At 46.8% G+C, this 14402-nt stretch overlaps 1 non-coding gene across 1 annotated transcript; it reads left to right on the forward strand.

Moving 5' to 3' along the window:
* The first annotated feature begins 678 nt into the window (after nt 1-678).
* Nucleotides 679-751, forward strand: trnar-ccu. Its single transcript has one exon. It is a non-coding gene; the product is annotated as a tRNA-Arg (tRNA).
* The last annotated feature ends 13651 nt before the right edge of the window (nt 752-14402 follow it).

Below are 14402 nucleotides of genomic sequence, written 5' to 3' on the forward strand. Positions count from 1 at the left end.
TAGATTTTAAGTGCAAACAAAAATTTTAAAAAATGTGTCTATTCGTGGGCATGTCTCAGTGCCAATATACATTTTTTTTACCTCTTCCAACAGTTCGTATTGGTCATACTGTTTACACAGTACCCCAGGGGCCTAATACACTGGCCTCCTAAGCCATGGATTGTGAGCTCTAGTCTTTTCTTAATCAGCTGAGAGCAGAGTGGTGCAGCGGAAGCGTGCTGGGCCCATAACCCCGAGGTCGATGGATCGAAACCATCCTCTGCTAAACAGTTACTTTTTAGATTTTAAGTGCGAACAAAATTTTTAAATAATGTGTCGTTTCATGGGCATTTCTCAGTGCCAATATACATTTTTTTTACCTCTTCCAACAGTTCGTATTGGTCATACTGTTTACACACTCCTACCCCAGTGGCCTAATACACTGGCCTCCTAAGCCATGGATTGTGAGCTGTAGTCTTTTCTTAATCAGCTGAGAGCAGAGTGGCGCAGCGGAAGCGTGCTGGGCCCATAACCCAGAGGTCGATGGATTGAAACCATGGATCGAAACTATTTGTTTTTAAAAATGAAACGCAAACAGAAATGAGAAAGCTAAATTTCATTTGCGTCTCTCAGTGCTATCCAGTACACATTGTTTTTACTGCTTCTATCAGTTCATACTGTTTGCTGAAGGTGAACAGGGCCCCAGTTGCCTAATTGATAAGGCACTGGCCTCCTAAGCCAGGGATTGTGGGTTCAAGTCCCATCTGGGGTGGAAGGAAGCAGAGTGGCGCAGCGGAAGTGTGCTGGGCCCATAACCCAGAGGTCGATGGATTGAAACCATCCTCTGCTAATCAGTTTCTTTTTAGATTTTAAGTGTGAACAATTTTTTTTTTAATGTGTCGTTTCATGGGCTTGTCTCAGTGCTAATATACATTTTTTTGACCTCTTCCAACAGTTCGTATTGGTCATACTGTTTACACAGTACCCCGTGGCCTAAGACACTGGCCTCCTAAGCCATGGATTGTGAGTTCTAGTCTTTTCTTAAGTGGCTGAGAGCAGAGTGGTGCAGCGGAAGCGTGCTGGCCCCATAACCCAGAGGTCGATGGATCGAAATCATCCTCTGCTAAACTGTTTGTTTTTTAAAAATGAAACGCAAACAGAAATGAGAAAGCTAAATTTCATTTGCGTCTCTCAGTGCTATCCAGTACACATTGTTTTTACTGCTTCTATCAGTTCGTACTGTTTGCAGCAGGTAAACAGTGCCCCAGTGGCCTACTGGATAAGGCACTGGATGTTGTAACTTTAATGTGTTTGAGTTAATGTTTAAGTTCATTCTTTGAGCTGAGATATTTGAGATAATTCTTTAGATTTATTTGCATATGTAATTGTATTGGGTTGTGTTGAATTATGCTTTTTTGACTGCAAGTCCCAGAATGCCTTGCGAGAGGAATGAGTGATAACGCGCCAATTATGTGCAGGTGTTGGGTGATTGTAGCTGATTTTACGACAGCATCTTACCTGCATTGCTCTGTACCACAACCATTGTTGTTAAATGTAACGTAACCAAGTATTCTTACTAAAAGAAGCTTTCTTATCAAAACCGACGTCCCGAGTCATTACTAAGAAGTTAGCAAATCTAAAACTGGCCTTCTAAGCCAGGGATTGTGGGGTCAAGTCCCATCTGGGGTGGATGGAAGCAGAGTGGCGCAGCGGAAGCGTGCTGTGCCCATAACCCAGAGGTCGATGGATCGAAACCATCCACTGCTAAACAGTTTCTTTTTAAAATTTAAAAAATGTGTCGTTTCATGGGCATGTCTCAGTGCCAATATACATTTATTTTACCTCTTCCAACAGTTCGTATTGGTCATACTGTTTACACAGTACCCCAGTAGCCTAAGACACTGGCCTCCTAAGCCATGGATTGTGAGTTCTAGTCTTTTCTTAAGTGGCTGAGAGCAGAGTGGCGCAGCGGAAGCGTGCTGGGCCCATAACTCAGAGGTCGATGGATCGAAACCATCCTCTGCTAATCAGTTTATTTTTAGATTTTAAGTGCGAACAACATTTTTTTTAAATGTGTTGTTTCATGGGCATGTCTCAGTTCCATTATACAGGGGTGGAAGGAAGCAGAGTAGCCCAGCGGAAGCGTGCTGCCCCCATTTTTTTTTTTTTTTTTTTTACATTTAAGTCATTTAGCAGACGCTCTTATCCAGAGCGACTTACAAATTGGTGCGTTCACCTTATGACATCCAGTGGAACAGTCACTTTACAATAGTGCATCTAAATCTTAAAGGGGGGTGAGAGGGAATACTTATCCTATCCTAGGTATTCCTTAAAGAGGTGGGGTTTCAGGTGTCTCCGGAAGGTGGTGATTGACTCCGCTGTCCTGGCGTCGTGAGGGAGTTTGTTCCACCATTGGGGGGCCAGAGCAGCGAACAGTTTTGACTGGGCTGAGCGGGAGCTGTACTTCCTCAGTGGTAGGGAGGCGAGCAGGCCAGAGGTGGATGAACGCAGTGCCCTTGTTTGGGTGTAGGGCCTGATCAGAGCCTGGAGGTACTGAGGTGCCGTTCCCCTCACAGCTCCGTAGGCAAGCACCATGGTCTTGTAGTGGATGCGAGCTTCAACTGGAAGCCAGTGGAGAGAACGGAGGAGCGGGGTGACGTGAGAGAACTTGGGAAGGTTGAACACCAGACGGGCTGCGGCGTTCTGGATGAGTTGAAGGGTTTAATGGCACAGGCAGGAGCCCAGCCAACAGCGAGTTGCAGTAATCCAGACGGGAGATGACAAGTGCCTGGATTAGGACCTGCGCCGCTTCCTGTGTGAGGCAGGGTAGTACTCTGCGGATGTTGTAGAGCATGAACCTACAGGAACGGGCCACCGCCTTGATGTTGGTTGAGAACGACAGGGTGTTGTCCAGGATCACGCCAAGGTTCTTAGCGCTCTGGGAGGAGGACACAATGGAGTTGTCAACCGTGATGGCGAGATCATGGAACGGGCAGTCCTTCCCGGGAGGAAGAGCAGCTCCGTCTTGCCGAGGTTCAGCTTGAGGTGGTGATCCGTCATCCACACTGATATGTCTGCCAGACATGCAGAGATGCGATTCGCCACCTGGTCATCAGAAGGGGGAAAGGAGAAGATTAGTTGTGTGTCGTCTGCATAGCAATGATAGGAGAGACCATGTGAGGTTATGACAGAGCCAAGTGACTTGGTGTATAGCGAGAATAGGAGAGGGCCTAGAACAGAGCCCTGGGGGACACCAGTGGTGAGAGCGCGTGGTGAGGAGACAGATTCTCGCCACGCCACCTGGTAGGAGCGACCTGTCAGGTAGGACGCAATCCAAGCGTGGGCCGCGCCGGAGATGCCCAACTCGGAGAGGGTGGAGAGGAGGATCTGATGGTTCACAGTATCGAAGGCAACCGATAGATCTAGAAGGATGAGAGCAGAGGAGAGAGAGTTAGCTTTAGCAGTGCGGAGCGCCTCCGTGATACAGAGGAGAGCAGTCTCAGTTGAATGACTAGTCTTGAAACCTGACTGATTTGGATCAAGAAGGTCATTCAGAGAGAGATAGTGGGAGAACTGGCCAAGGACGGCACGTTCAAGAGTTTTGGAGAGAAAAGAAAGAAGGGATACTGGTCTGTAATTGTTGACATCGGAGGGATCGAGTGTAGGTTTTTTCAGAAGGGTGCAACTCTCGCTCTCTTGAAGACGGAAGGGACATAGCCAGCGGTCAGGGATGAGTTGATGAGCGAGGTGAGGTAAGGGAGAAGGTCTCCGGAAATGGTCTGGAGAAGAGAGGAGGGGATAGGGTCAAGCGGGCAGGTTGTTGGGCGGCCGGCCGTCACAAGACGCGAGATTTCATCTGGAGAAAGAGGGGAGAAAGAGGTCAGAGCACAGGGTAGGGCAGTGTGAGCAGAACCAGCGGTGTCGTTTGACTTAGCAACGAGGATCGGATGTCGTCGACCTTCTTTTCAAAATGGTTGACGAAGTCATCTGCAGAGAGGAGGAGGGGGAGGATTCAGGAGGGAGGAGAAGGTGGCAAAGAGCTTCCTAGGGTTAGAGGCAGATGCTTGGAATTTAGCGTGGTAGAAAGTGGCTTTAGCAGCAGAGACAGAGGAGGAAAATGTAGAGAGGAGGGAGTGAAAGGATGCCAGGTCCGCAGGGAGGCGAGTTTTCCTCCATTTCCGCTCGGCTGCCCGGAGCCCTGTTCTGTGAGCTCGCAATGAGTCATCGAGCCACGGAGCGGGAGGGAAGGACCGAGCCGGCCTGGAGGATAGGGGACATAGAGAGTCAAAGGATGCAGAGAGGGAGGAGAGGAGGGTTGAGGAGGCAGAATCAGGAGATAGGTTGGAGAAGGTTTGAGCGGAGGGAAGAGATGATAGGATGGAAGAGGAGAGAGTAGCGGGGAGAGAGAGCGAAGGTTGGGACGGCGCGATACCATCCGAGTAGGGGCAGTGTGGGAGGTGTTCGATGAGAGCGAGAGGGAAAAGGATACAAGGTAGTGGTCGGAGACTTGGAGGGGAGTTGCAATGAGGTTAGTGGAAGAACAGCATCTAGTAAAGATGAGGTCGAGCGTATTGCCTGCCTTGTGAGTAGGGGGAAGGTGAGAGGGTGAGGTCAAAGAGGAGAGGAGTGGAAAGAAGGAGGCAGAGAGGAATGAGTCAAAGGTAGACGTGGGGAGGTTAAAGTCGCCCAGAACTGTGAGAGGTGAGCCGTCCTCAGGAAAGGAGCTTATCAAGGCATCAAGCTCATTGATGAACTCTCCGAGGGAACCTGGAGGGCGATAAATGATAAGGATGTTAAGCTTGAAAGGGCTGGTAACTGTGACAGCATGGAATTCAAAGGAGGCGATAGACAGATGGGTAAGGGGAGAAAGAGAGAATGACCACTTGGGAGAGATGAGGATCCCGGTGCCACCACCCCGCTGACCAGAAGCTCTCGGGGTGTGCGAGAACACGTGGGCGGACGAAGAGAGAGCAGTAGGAGTAGCAGTGTTGTCTGTGGTGATCCATGTTTCCGTCAGTGCCAAGAAGTCGAGGGACTGGAGGGAGGCATAGGCTGAGATGAACTCTGCCTTGTTGACCGCAGATCGGCAGTTCCAGAGGCTACCGGAGACCTGGAACTCCACGTGGGTCGTGCGCTGGGACCACCAGATTAGGGTTGCCGCGGCCACGCGGTGTGGAGCGTTTGTATGGTCTGTGCAGAGAGGAGAGAACAGGGATAGACAGACACATAGTTGACAGGCTACAGAAGAGGCTACGCTAATGCAAAGGAGATTGGAATGACAAGTGAGCTACACGTCTCGAATGTTCAGAAAGTTAACCAGAATAGAAAGACGAGTGGGAGGCCCTGGTGGACAACTGAGCAAGAGGACAAGTACATTAGAGTGTCTAGTTTGAGAAACAGACGCCTCACAAGTTCTCAACCGGCAGCTTCATTAAATATTACCCGCAAAACACCAGTCTCAACGTCAAGAGTGAAGAGGCAACTCCGGGATGCTGAGTTGCAAAGAAGTAGCCATATCTCAGACTGGCCAATAAAAAGAAAAGATTAAGATGGGCAAAAGAACACAGACACTGGACAGAGGAACTCTGCATCCCAGAGTCGCCTCTTCACTATTGACTTTGAGACTGGTGTTTTGCGGGTACTATTTAATGAAGCTGCCAGTTGAGAACTTGTGAGAAAAGTCCCAAGTGGGCTAACGATATGACGGCTTAATAGACAAAGGAAAGGGGTGGGGCCAGGCCAAGAGTGGGAAACTCAGAGTGGCCCCACTGTAGTACAGTTCATAACTACACTTCATGGAAATGATAATACTTTGAACATGAACAGCCGCTCGTTCAATGGAAAAATCCATTTACATCCATTTACATATCTACAATGCCTTTGTTGTCCCTTTCATCACCGGTCCGTCTGCTAGATAATAGTTCACCAGAGAGTCTCTGGTTGCATTCCCCAGAAATCAAAGTCTTCCGTAGTTGTAGGTTGTTATAATGGATACGTCATAGTACCATTTGGAAATGGTCTTAGATCGGATGTGTTTACCAGACTAAAGTATTTAAACAGCTGCAGCCTGAATAATTGGTCTTTAGTTTGTAAATTTCTTCACCATTTCAGCGTGGTGATGAACCCCACGTCCTTTTGTAGAGTTGTAGTTGAAACCACTTCACACACCAGCATCATACAGTATGTTTTGGACAAAAGTCCATTTTTGTCAGAAGTGGGTTTTATACTTTTAATAGAAAAGGGGGCGTTCCATGAAGCCGATGTAAATGTCTGTGCTCACGGGGTGTGGTCACTGACTAGTTAAAACTTTGTGAAAACCCAAACTCTCATTCAGAAGGCTAACATCACATTTCATCTTTTCAAAAGTATTCCTATACTCAATCATTTATTTTATTACAACATTCAGATGCAAACCCCATAATTGAGAAGTGTATACAAACAAAGAAACAGTAATGTGTGTCTCCAGTTCTTCATGAGGTCACCAAATGAAACAAACTTGACACGACTGTTCCTTAAGTGTCCACGGGCCATTCCAACTGCTTGGAATACAGAAATACTGTTCAATTATTCAACATTTTGATGTTACTCTACTGCAAAGTCTTTCTCCATGGTAACAAAGGGATTCATTTTGGCCGAGTGGGGTAAAGAGTTTTAGGTATTCATGACTGTGGTAGGGGGGGAGAGAGAACGGGAGAGAGGGCTATGATCCTCACCCAAAAAGGGCACGTTATGACATACCGTATATAACTTGCATATTTTCTCATCGGGTCACAGAGGAACCTCCATTCTAGCACCAGTCTGAAAGTTCCCTCCAGATTGGTCTTCAATCTGTTACTCTGCAGTCTGGAAGCGACTGCTGGTGTGGGACCATCGATGGAGGATGCTGTTCTTCCTCTCCATCGTCTTGAGGTTTCTGTAATCAGAAAGGCTCTAACTACTTTGTCAAGAGAGATCAAATGCATGAATTGATCTAACAATTGCACTGGTAAAAACTAACTGAGGAAGTACCTCGAGATCTGCACAAGCTGACAAACAGCTGTTCCATCTCCACTTTCCTGCTGTGTACTGAAAAAATGAGGGCATACAATTTACAACATTAATAATGCATGCCAAAAAATAACAACTTTGTTTAGTCATTTGAAATGAATTACATACATTGCAATTGTATGTTGCTGGAGCATTGCAACATATTTCTCCTCCCAGCACAGAGCAGTTTTTTGCCTCTCAAGGATGACACTGACATTCCTGCCCCAATCCCTAATGGTGTCCAGTGTTGTTCCTAAACCATAACAACAGTGACAGATGTGACAACATTTCTAATCAATACTGAAATTCTATGATGAGATTATTGATACAATGGTTTACCTGGAAGAGACTGTGCCATTTCTTCCATTTCCCTTTCTGCCTCTGTTGCAACTTCCATTGCTGGGGAAAGCCTCTGTAGCAGTCCACTAAAACAAAAAAACAGGTATTGTTGGGAACATCACTAGAGTCAACCAGCATCAAGTAAATTAATAACAATTCCAAGTGTACTAATGTTGCCTCTGGCGTATCTTTTTCCCGTGGTGGAGAAGTGCATCAGTTAGGTCAGATCCCAATAAACAAATCAAATGAAAGACCATAAGTCTGTTAGTCTGTACGATTGTTTGACAAAAATGGAACAGAGATGTTTCTAAAAGATCATTTGTGTTTGTAAAAGAGGGAGACATCACAATTGATATCTTGCTTTGTGTTATTTAGGGCTGATAAAAAAAATACAAACCTTGGGACAGAGTGGGCACTGGGTTCCATCGGCACTTGCTGGGGCCAGACGGCGCATAGCATGTCGGAACTCCTCACAGGCCTCATTTGTCAGGGCGGTATACAAGTCTCCTTCCTGATGACACCTACGACAACATCCGGTGAAATTGCAGAGCGCGAAATTCAAAATCCAAAAATCATACTATTAAACATTTATGAACATACAAGTGTCCTACATCATTTAAAATCTTAGTTTCTTGTTAATCCAACCGCGTTGTCTGATTTCAAAAAGGCTTTACAGCGGAAGCATACAATGCGATTATCTGATGACAGCGGCCCACATCAAAATACTTTTTCAACCAGCACAGGCTTCACAAAATCACAAATAGCGATGAAATACATCACATAACTTTGAAGATCTTCCTCTGTTTGCAATCCCAAGGGTCCGAGCTACACAATGAATGGTCGTTTTGTTCGATAAAGTCCTTCTTTATATCCAAAAAATTCTGTTTAGTTGGCGCCAATGATCTCAGTAATCCACTCGTTCAACATGCATACAAACGAATCAAAAGAGTAACTGGTAAAGTTTGTCCAAACAAGTCAAACAATGTTTCTAATTAATCCTCAGGTACTCCATTCTCTAAATAAACGATAATATTTAAGACAGAGAATCGTATGTTCAATAGGGAAGATAAATAACAAAGAGTGCGCACATCATTCACGTGCCAACAAGACTACTTTTCTAATGAGAGACTGTTACGCACGCCTCTATGAAGAGGGAACGCAACACAATGGGGGCTCATCCGGGATCTTACCATTAAACCCACCGGACCCTGCTTCTCTGAGCTCTCTGTGGTTAGTGATTGAGGTGTGATGGTAGGTTGTGAGTTTAGATGACTTGTTTAGTTAGTGTGTTCAGGAGACTGCATTGTATAAGATGGCTGCATCAGCCATCTCCAAGTTTTTTGAAGCGCCCTCTATTGATTGTTTGGTGAGGTTTTGTAAAGTAGACCTTATAGCTATAGCTGACCATTATGGATTTGTTGTCCCTGAGTTATGTTACGCAACACCATGCTACAACTAAACTCTCCGTGAAGTGAAAAAGGTATGGACTGTAGGTGCAAGTAAGAATGACAACAGGCAGAATGTTTACAAGGACTTTATTCCTTTACACGGTAATATGGGGAAAAGGGGCTGGACGGAACCAAAGCAAAGAAAGTAAATCTCAAAGCCCCCCCCCTCTCCTATCTCTAGCAAAATCTCTCTAGCAAAATCTCTGCAATGACCTCCCAGCAAATCTCTCTAGCAAAATCTCTGCAATGACCTCCCAGCAAATCTCTCTAGCAAAATCTCTGCAATGACCTCCCAGAAAAATCTTTCCTGAACAGAACACTGGCTTTTATATAGCTTCAGAATGAATGTGTAACTGGAGACAGCTGCGTCTTGACGAGGGGGCGGGGTCAGCTCTCCAATTAGCCATGGAGTCGACCAATCAGCTGCTTGAGGGATTTCAGGAAGCCATTTCCTGCAAATACACAAACTACAACACATAAACTGGGGAACGTAACAGAGACACCTTGGAAAAACTACAACTACTTGTTCATTTTTCAAGCAACAAGCCTGAAACTATGTCTAAAGACTGTTGACATCTAGTGGAAGCCATAGGAACTACAATCTGGGTCCTTTCTATTTGTATAACCCATAGGCTAGCATTGAAATGGCCTGTAACCGTTAAAAAAAAGATTCCGGATAGATTTCCATTGGGTTTTCCCCTGCTATAATAGTTATATTATACTCACAGACATTATGTTAACAGTTTTAGGAATTTCAGAGTGTTTTCTATCCTATGATACCAATTAAATGCATATCCTAGCATCTGAGCCTGAGTAACAGGCAGTTTACTTTGGGCATGTCAATCATCTGGAAATTCAGAAAAAAGGAAGCTATCCCTAAGAAGTTTTAATGTTAATGGATAAGCCATAATCAATACACTGAGTTAACCAAACATTCGGAAACACCATCCTATGGTGATTCGGGGGCAATTGTGTCTGTAATGATGCCTCAAGCACTGAGATGCAGTGCCTTAGACCACTGAGCCACTCGGGAGCCCAGCATGACTAAATTTCCACCTAGAGAGAGGTCAACATAATGCTTACTCGTAGTCCTTAGGATTCAAACCTGCGTGGGAAGATCCCAATGGTTTCCTAGTCAATCTCCCTAACGACTTGGCCAAGACAACTATGACTAAAGATGGAGACTGGCTAGGAGTGAAGGTCCCGGCAGGCATAGCCTACTGCAAATGATAATGTAATAACTGACAGATAGTGTAGTAACTCATTATAATGCAATACCTTCATGAAATGTTCCCCTCGGTCATAAAAATGTGGTCAGATGAAGCAGATGCTAAACTTCAGGACTGTTTTGCTATCACAGACTGGAACATGTTCCGGGATTCTTCCGATGGCTTCGAGGAATACACCACATCAATCACTGGCTTTATCAATAAGTGCATCAAGGACGTCGTTCCCAGATAAACTGTACGTACATACCCCAACCAGAAGCCAGCTGCCGCTTTCAAGGTGTTAGACTCTAACCCGGAAGCTTACAAGATGTCCTGCTATGCCCTGCGACGAACCATCAAACAGGCAATGCGTCAATACAGGGCTAAGATTGAATCATACTACACCGGCTCTGACTCTCGTCTTATGTGGCAAGGCTTTCAAACTATTACAGACTACAAAGGGAAACACAACTGCGAGCTGCCCAGTGATACGAACCTACCAGACAAGCTAAATGCCTTCTATGCTCGCTTCGAGGCAAGCAACACTGAGGCATGCATGAGAGCATCAGCTGTTCTGGACGACTGTGTGATCACGCTCTCCGTAGCCGACGTGAGTAAGACCTTTAAACAGATCAACATACACAAGGCTTCGGGGCCAGACGGATTACCAGGACGTGTGCTTCGGGCATGTGCTCACCAACTGGCAGGTGTCTTCAATGACATTTTCAACCTGTCCCTGATTGAGTCTGTAATACCAACATGTCTCAAGCAGACCACCATAGTCCTTGTGCCTAAGAACACAAAGGCAACCTGCCTAAATGACTACAGACCCGTAGCACTCACGTCCATAGCCATGAAGTGCTTTGAAAGGTTGGTAATGGCTCACATCAACACCATTATCCCAGAAACCCTAGACCTACTCCAATTTGCATGTCGCCCAAACTGATCCACAGATGATCCCATCTCTATTGCACTCCACACTGCCCTTTCCCACCTGGACAAAAGGAAGACTTATGTGAGAATGCTATTCAATGACTACAGCTCAGCGTTCAACACCATAGTACCCTCAAAGCTCATCAGTAAGCTAAGGATCCTGGGACTAAACAACTCCCTCTGCAACTGGATCCTGGACTTCCTGATGGGCCGCCCCCAGGTGGTGAGGGTAGGTAGCAACACATCTGCCACGCTGATCCTCAACACTGGAGCTCCACAGGGGTGTGTGCTCAGTCCCCTCCTGTACTCCATGTTCACCCACGACTGCATGGACAGGCACGACTCCAACACCATCATTAAGTTTGCAGACGACACGACAGTGGTAGGCCTGAGCATAGACAACGATGAGACAGCCTATAGGGAGGAGGTCAGAGACCTGGCCGTGTGGTGCCAGAATAAAAACCTATCCCTCAACGTAACCAAGACTACGGAGATGATTGTGGACTACAGGAAAAGGAGGACCGAGCACGCCCCCATTCTCATCGACGGGGCTGTAGTGGAGAAGGTTGAGAGCTTCAAGTTCCTCGGTGTCCACATCAACAACAAACTAGAATGGTCCAAACACACCAAGACAGTCGTGAAGAGGGCACGACAAAGCCTATTCCCCCTCAGGAAACTAAAATGATTTGAAATGGGTCCTGAGATCCTCGGGTTCTACAGCTGCAACATAGAGAGCATCCTGAATGATTGCATCACTGCCTGGTACGGCAATTGCTTGACCTCTGACAGCAAGGCACTACAGAGGGTATTGCATACTTCACTGGGGCTAAGTACTTAGCTTAGCCCCAGTACTTCACTACACCAGGCAGTGTCGGGACCTCTACACCAGGCAGTGTCAGAGGAAGGCCCTAAAAATTGTCAAAGACCCCAGCCACCCCAGTCATAGACTGTTCTCTCTACTACCGCCTGGCAAGCGGTACCGGAGTGCCACGTCTGTCATGTTTTGTCATATATTGTCTTGTCATTATGCTTTCCCTTCTGTTCGTTTCCCCCTGCTGGTCTTATTAGGTTCGTTCCCTTTTTCTATCCCTCTCTCTCCCCCTCCCTCTCTCTCCTCTCTCTATCGTTCCGTTCCTGCTCCCAGCTGTTCCTATTCCCCTAATCAATCATTTAGTCTTCCCACACCTGTTCCCGATCCTTTTCCCTGATTAGAGTCCCTATTTCTTCCCTTGTTTTCCGTTCCTGCCCTGTCGGATCCTTGTCTATTGTTCACCGTGCTGTGTTTGTGTATCGCCCTGTCGTGTCGTGTTTCCCTCAGATGCTGCGTGGTGAGCAGGTGTCTGAGTCTGCTAAGTTCAAGTGCCTTCCCGAGGCAACCTGCAGTTCAAGATCGAGTCTCCAGTCTGTTCTCGTCATTACGAGTGGAAATTGTGTTTTTTGATTGTATTTTACTTTACTGGATTAAAGACTCTGTTTTCGCCAAGTCGCTTTTGGGTCCTCATTCACCTGCATAACAGAAGGATCCGACCAAGAATGGACCCAGCGACTATGGATTCTCTCTACTCTACTCTCGAGTTCCAGGGAGCGATGCTCGGCAGACACGAGCAGGAATTGTCTGCTGCTCGGCAAGCCGTTGAGACCCTGGTCGCTCAGGTCTCCGACCTCTCAGGACAGTATCAGAGTCTTCGTCTCGTGTCACCAGCTACTTCCGGTTCTTCCGAGCCTCCGGAACCTAGGGTTAATAACCCACCATGTTATTCTGGGCAGCCCACTGAGTGCCGCTCCTTTCTCACCCAGTGTGATATAGTGTTCTCTCTCCAACCCAACACATACTCAAGAGAGAGCTCGGATTGCCTACGTCATATCACTCCTTACTGGTCGGGCTCGGCAGTGGGGCACAGCTATCTGGGAGGCAAGCGCTGAGTGTACTAACAATTATCTGAACTTTAAAGAGGAGATGATAAGGGTTTTTGATCGCTCAGTTTTTGGGAAAGAAGCTTCCTGGTCCCTGTCTTCCCTATGTCAAGGTAATCGATCCATAACGGATTACTCTATAGAGTTTCGCACTCTTGCTGCCTCCAGTAACTGGAACGAGCAGGCGTTGCTCGCTCGTTTTCTGGAGGGACTCCACGCTAAGGTTAAGGATGAGATTCTCTCTCGGGAGGTTCCATCCAGCGTGGATTCTTTGATTGAACTCGCTATTCGCATTGAACGACGGGTAGATCTTCGTCACCGAGCTCATAGAAGAGAGCTCGCGTTAACTGTGTCTCCCCTCTCTCCGACACTACCGTCTTTCCCCACTGACACAGGTGTTGAGCCCATGCAGCTGGGGGTATTCGCATCTCGACTAAGGAGAGGGAACGGAGAATCACCAACCGCCTCTGTCTCTATTGCGGTTCCGCTGGTCATTTTGTCATTTCATGTCCAGTTAAAGGCCAGAGCTCATCAGTAGCGGAGGGCGACTGATAAGCGCTACTAGACGGTCCTCTCCGTCAAGTACATGTACTACTTTACCGGTCCATCTACGCTGGACCGGATCGGCAGCTTCCTGCAGTGCATTAATAGACTCTGGGGCAGAGGGCTGTTTTATGGACGAAGCCTGGGCGCGGGAACATGACATTCCTCTCAGACAGTTAGGGAGCCCACGGTCATGTTTGCCTTGGATGGTAGTCCTCTCCCCAGTATATTATATGAAACACTACCTTTAACCCTCACTGTATCTGGTAACCATAGTGAGACCATTTCTTTTTGATTTTTTGTTCACCTTTTACACCTGTTGTTTTGGGTCATCCCTGGCTAGTGTGTCATAATCCTTCTTTTGATTGGTCTAGTAATTCTATCCTTTCCTGGAACGTTTCTTGTCATGTGAAGTGTTTAATGTCTGCTATTTCTCCTGTTTGTTCTGTCCCCTCTTCTCAGGAGGAACCTGGTGATTTGACAGGAGTGCCGGAGGAATATCATGGTCTGCGCACGGTCTTCAGTCGGTCCAGAACCAACTCCCTTCCTCCTCACCGGTCGTATGATTGTTGTTCTGATCTCTTTAAGAAGCGTTTTGCATCCGCTCCTATCCTTGTTGCACCTGACGTCACTAAACAGTTTATTGTTGAGGTTGACGCGTCGGGGGTGGGCGTGGGAGCCATTCTGTCCCAGCGCTCCGATACTGACGATGGGGTCCACCCTTGTGCGTATTTTTCTGCTTCTGCTCCTGGTCTTGCTGGGTCTCAGTCTGTTCCCTGCCATCGCATCTCTCCTGTTCTTGTTTCTGCCCTTGCTGTGTCTCAGTCTGTCCCTAGTTGTTACTCTCCTGGCCTGTTTGGTCCTGTTTGCTCTAAAGCTTTCAGTTCTCTACCCGTGTCTCATTTTTTTTTAGAGTAGTACCCTAGAATCCCTTTTTATCGTTTTTCGTTACGGTCCTGAGGAGAGGAGTTGGGTTCTTTCTCGGGACGTGCTGGACCGTTTGATCTATGAT

The sequence above is a fragment of the Oncorhynchus gorbuscha genome, linkage group LG15 (assembly GCF_021184085.1).
Source record: "Oncorhynchus gorbuscha isolate QuinsamMale2020 ecotype Even-year linkage group LG15, OgorEven_v1.0, whole genome shotgun sequence".
NCBI lineage: Eukaryota > Metazoa > Chordata > Actinopteri > Salmoniformes > Salmonidae > Oncorhynchus > Oncorhynchus gorbuscha.